The 5,630-nt window shown below is 39.7% G+C and overlaps 1 protein-coding gene across 5 annotated transcripts in view; it reads right to left on the bottom strand.

The window, feature by feature from the left end:
• The window catches only part of RSBN1L (round spermatid basic protein 1-like), a 55,029-nt gene extending 53,098 nt beyond the window's left edge, over positions 1-1,931 (bottom strand). For 2 of the 5 annotated variants that reach the window (XM_015571257.1, XM_015571258.1), the window contains exon 1: positions 1,787-1,931. The gene's annotated coding sequence lies outside the window, so the exon portion shown is untranslated. The remainder of the gene's footprint in view (positions 1-1,786) is intronic. The other 3 variants (XM_015571256.1, XM_015571255.1, XM_006774910.2) reach the window with 2 other exon arrangements.
• Positions 1,932-5,630: the final 3,699 nt, after the last annotated feature.

Below are 5,630 nucleotides of genomic sequence, written 5' to 3'. Positions count from 1 at the left end.
GGCACCCAGGACCCCGGGCGGCTTTGCCCAGGCAGGCTCCTGGGACCGTGTGTGGCGCTGCCCGGGCCGGCCACAGGCACCCGAGCGATGCCATCCAGGCCCTGGCTTTGTTAGGAAGGACATCCAGAATGACATCCGGAAGACATCCAGTCTTTCCAGTCTAATTAGGATATTACCCTTTTATTAGTATAGGTTGTTTACAATAGCCAAGGTATGGAAGCAACCCTAAGTGTCCATCAACAGATAAATGGATAAAAAAGACGTGATGCACATACACAATAGAATATGATTCAGCCATAAAAAAGAAAAAAAATCTGCAACAAATGAATAGACCTAGAGCTATCTTCAACCAGTGTGCAGTGGGACATTGGTGTGCAGGGAAAGAAAGAATTTTAAAAACATGCAAAACCTGACTATTTAGTCAGGGCACAGGCCTCTTTTCCCTTAGACTGCCAAATTAAAAAATGACAACAGCCAATACAACAATACCAGTCCTGTGTGAATGAATCAAATTATACCTATTTTTTGTCAGATCGGCAAAAAATGTATTTTTTGATGTGCCGCAGAATTTTAGTAATTAGTTTGTGTGTGCCATAAGATGAAAAAGATTGAAAATCACTGACCTAGAGAGAATCATGCTAAGTGAAATAAATCAGAGAAAGATAAATGCCAGATGATTTCACTTATATGTGGAATCTAAAAAACAAACTAACAAACAAGCAGAACAGAAACAAACTCACACATACAGAGAACATTTTGATGGTGGTCAGATGGGAGAGGGGTTGGGGAGATGGGTGAAAAAGGTGAAGGAATTAGAAATACAAATTGGTAGTTATCGAACAGTCACAGGCATATAAAGTCCAGCATGGGGAATATAGTCAATAATATTATAGTAACTATATATGGTATCAGATGGGCACTGCATTTATCAGAATTACCCTTTAAGTTATATAAATGTCTAATCATGGGGTTGTATGCCTGAAACCAATATAATAATGTACACTAAATGTAATTTAAAAATTAAATTTAGAAAAAGAAGCTGCAGAGCCTGGCCCATGTGGTTCAGTGACTGAGCATCAACCCGTGAACCAGGAGGTCACGAGTTCAATTCCGACCAAGGGCACATGCCTGGGTTGCGGACTCAATCCCCAATGGGGGGCGTGCAGGAGGCAGCTGATTGATGATTCTCTCTCATCATTAATGTTTCTCTCTCCCCCTCTCTGAAATCAATAAAGAAATGTATTTTAAAAACAAAATAAAATGGAGGAATAAACCAAAAGGAAGGCATGGGATCAAGAAAAAAAGGACTCAACTAAAGTGAAAGAAATTCCCAGAATGTCAGCTAAGAGAAGTCCCAAGATGACAACTCTGCAGCAGGCCTAAAAAGAAACAATCCAGATCAAAGCTGGAAGGACAGCTATAAAAAGGATGGATAACTACAGGGACAAATGTAACTGGTACGTATATCTGACAGACCTGACCATGTGGAAAATTGGACTGAGAAACATTTTATGAAGCTGCTGGAGGGTACAGAAAGACTTTTCTAGACAAAACTAAGCAAATGGAAAAATTAGGCATTAAAAACAAAAGGTTACACAAGAAAATAAAATTATAATAAACCATCTCAGGAGCAACAAATATTTATTTGGTCATAATGATAAAAACTCTGAATATGAATTTACCCTAAAATTGTGGAATAACAATATTAGAAAGATGGGGAATAATCTAGTTTTTAAAAACCTTTGAAGATCTATGCTAAACTTTAAAATCACTGGCATTTACATACCTCCAATTATTCCATTCTAAGAAAAGCCTCTATTTTCATTACAGTCAAATTCTATAACTACACTTTCAAGTAAAAAATTCAGTTAAGATGCTCTGGTTCTGTCTTGGGATATATCACATGGTCATTCTAAGAAAAAAAAAAAGCTAATAAATGCAAAGCAAAAGCTAACAAAAATTAGATGATCTATGTAAGTTCCCCCCTCCCCCAAAAAATAATTGGAATGTTTCCCGAATTTGCTTATCATCCTTGTGCAGGGGCCATGCTAATCTTCTCTGTGTTGTTTCAATTATAGTCTATGTGCTGCTGAAGCGAGCACTGATCTATACAAGTTTTATTGGTTACTGGAATCAGATAAGGCATTTGTTACCTAATATGTTTGTTCTGTTGTTTGTTATACTATAACTCTGAATGTTGGATACCTTTAGTACATGTCCCACTTTTACTTCCATATTTACTGATTCACTAAATTAGTCTTACATGGGCTGTGAACTCTTCAGCAGGTTACCTCTGTAAGCACCAAAGCCTGGTTATTTTGTTATAAAAATCTACAATGTTCTGCACATTTTTTATAACAAACTTAACTTTTACTTGGTAACTCAGGCTATCATGCAAGATAGCTGCAGTACTATGACAGAGGCTTTGGGTATGTAAAGCATCAATCCATATGCTAAGTGGGCCTAGACTGGTATGCTTTTATTTTTTATTTTGTTTTTTTTTTAATATATTTCATTGATTTTTTACAGAGAGGAAGAGAGAGAGATAGTTAGAAACATCGATGAGAGAGAAACATCGATCAGCTGCCTCCTGCACTTCTCCTACTGGAGATGCCCTTGACTGGAATTGAACCTGGGACCTTTCAGTCCGCAGGCCGACGCTCTATCCACTGAGCCAAACCGGTTTCGGCTGGTATGCTTTTATAATTCTCTTGTTTATCAGTCTTAACTCTCAAATCTACTGTCAATGATCCTTTCTGTGTCTGAATTCACCCACCTTTTAATTTGTTATGAGGTTAACAAAAACAAATTATCATGCTTCTGACTCAAATAACTTGTTAGAATGATAGCCAATGTAAAAAACTAGCAGTTCCTACTAAAGACTTGCAGAAAACAACTCTAATACAAATAAAGGAGCTTAATTGCTTAACGAAATTGAGAGGCTAAATCTTTTGGATTTTTGTTTTTGAAAGATCTATTCCTTGTTTCAGTGTCTTAATACCTAAGTTATGGTTCTGATTCAGATTGTTCAATCAGTGAGCTATGGGATAACTGAGAGGGCTCACTAAACTATCCTATGTGCTATCCAGATGAACTATCCAAGTTAGAATAACACTAAAAATAGGAATATATATACCTAAAACAAAACAACTTGTTACCACCTATTCACTAAGATTTTTACAAAAAGCCCAGAGAAAAAAGAACTGTATTACATGTTAGAACTTTTATATTTGCAATTATAACTATACTAGAGGTCCAGTGCACGACATTCGTGAACTGGGAGGGTGGAGGGACCTCAGCCCCGCCTGCACCCTCTCGCAGTCTAGGAGCGGGCCTAAGCAGGCAAGCAGACACCCCCCCAAGGGGTCGTTAGTGCTGCTACCACAGCCACTGCGCTCACCAGCCATGAACCCAGCTTCTGGCTGAGTGGCGCTTCCCCTGTGGGAGCTCACTGACCACCAGGGGGCAGCTCCTGTGTTGAGCGTCTGCCCCCTGGTAGTCAGTGTGCATCATAGCGACCAGTGGGTCGTAGTTTCACTGTTCAGTCAATTTGAATATTAGGGTTTTATTATATATGATTGAATGCATGTATATAATCTTGCCATTTCAATAATACTGTTGCTTAAGAATCTTCTTAATTGAATAAAACAAAACCTTAATTCAGTATATCAGAGTTTTAGAAGGATAGAAGCACTTCCCAAATTAAGAGGGAAATATTTTCACCATTAAATTTACCATCAAGACACTGAAAAGCTAGCCTCTTTGAATTTTTAGGTTTTTTTCAATAAAATATCTGTAAAAAAAGGGAAGGGAGGGAGGGAGGGAGAGGGGGGGAAGGAAGGAAGGAAGGAAGGAGAAAAGGAAGGGAAAGGGAAAGGGAAAGGGAAAGGGAAAGGGAAAGGGAAAGGGAAAGGGAAAGGGAAGGGAAGGAAAGAAAAAAAATCTGCCTGGTTGAGCATCACAGTTCAATTCCAGGTCAAGACACATGCCTGGGTTGTGGGTTCAATCCCCAGCGTGGGGCGTGCAAGAAGCAGCTGATCATTGATGCTTCTCTCTCTCTCTCCTTCTCCCTTCCTCTCTAAAATCAATAAAAATATATTTCTTAAAAAATGAAAATCTTACAAGTGTTAATATGTATGTAGTCACTAATCAAAAAAAACCTAAATAGGTCATGGAAAAACATCTTCCCCACATCTTAATGTAAAGGTATCATTGCTTATATTCAGACTTAATTAGATAAACTGTAGCCTTCAAATGGAGGATTTTAAGTGTAATTTAAAAGGCTAGAAAATTTTTTCTTTTAACAGCCATTTCACTTTAAGGGCCATTTTAAAGTCAGAATTGTTGAAGAATGCTTATTTTCAGCCATTCAAATACACTGACAACGGTATACTCAGATTCACTTCCTCATTCAAAGAACTTTAGAAAAGCAAAGAGTTCATACATCGCAATGCACAGACTTCCAGGCACTTAAAACTTTTAAATGTAACCAATAAAAAAAAAAGTAACTTTGAAATACTAACCAACTAAAATTCCAGACGAAAACTAGTATAAAAAACACTTTCTGAGAAGCAACATTCTCCAAAGCTGAGAGATCTTTATCTTGTGCAGGAGTACCAGATGGCTATGCTTAGATGTCAGAGCTTTATTACAGGCAAAAACACCAAGCAGTAACTGTTGCTATATACTCATTCACAGCATTTTTAAAATCCGTGAAAGTAGCCATTCCAATTCAAATAGACAGAGAATTTTTCATGATGTTAAGCTACCATTAGATCAGCAGCGCTAAAACTCTTTTTGACATTTCATTTTTTCCTTTCAAAACAAACATACTTTGACAATACTCTGTATTGATGTATATTTCTATTAAAGACCATTATGTGCTGGAAGCTTTTCTGATCACATCAAGATCTCGTTTTCAACCAGTCTCTACGCTGTACCTGTCAGATCCTTGTGTATCACTAGCTGAGTAGGTTAGAACCATCTATGTTAAAGAAATGCTTTCTGAAAAGTATATGGCCAGCTACATTTTAAAACTGTCCGAGAAGGACGTTCTACAAGAATCGGCCTTTTTCTGATGCGAAAATACTTTGCAGCCACTTGCACTGGCCCCCAAACCTTAACACGCCCGATCGTATCCTCTGCTGCAGAAAGGAGAAGAAATATGGCTGTAAACGCATTCTGCAGGATGGTGTTTCAAACAGCAACGCTCACAGCACTCAGGCCTGTTGGGCGGAAAGAAGCGGGGCGGGAGGAGGGTCCCTTACGAAACAGCAGCACGCTCCGGGCCCGCACGCTACCTCATTTCCCTAATAGGGATGAAAAGCTCAGGCCTCTGGTGGCTCCCAGCTGACGCCGCGGCTCTCCACACCCCTTTTTTTTTGACAGGATTTTCTGGTCACAAACATGAATTCCAGGATCCAGCCTAGACGGTCTAATAACCAACCGAGCGCTTTTTTGCAGGAACAGACCCTGGAGGATCCCGCTCCCTCTCCTCTCCCTCCGGAGCCCCACGCTCCGAGGCGGGTCTCCGAGACCCGCGGGCGCAAACCCTCAGCGCCTTCGCGGAGAGGCAGCCCGCGGTAGAGAAAACACGAGTTTCGGCCAGGCCCCTCGCTGGGACCGAAATT

This window comes from Myotis davidii, unplaced genomic scaffold (genome assembly GCF_000327345.1).
Source record: "Myotis davidii unplaced genomic scaffold, ASM32734v1 scaffold125, whole genome shotgun sequence".
NCBI classification, from domain to species: Eukaryota; Metazoa; Chordata; class Mammalia; order Chiroptera; family Vespertilionidae; genus Myotis; species Myotis davidii.
This window is presented reverse-complemented; position numbering and strand designations above follow the sequence as displayed.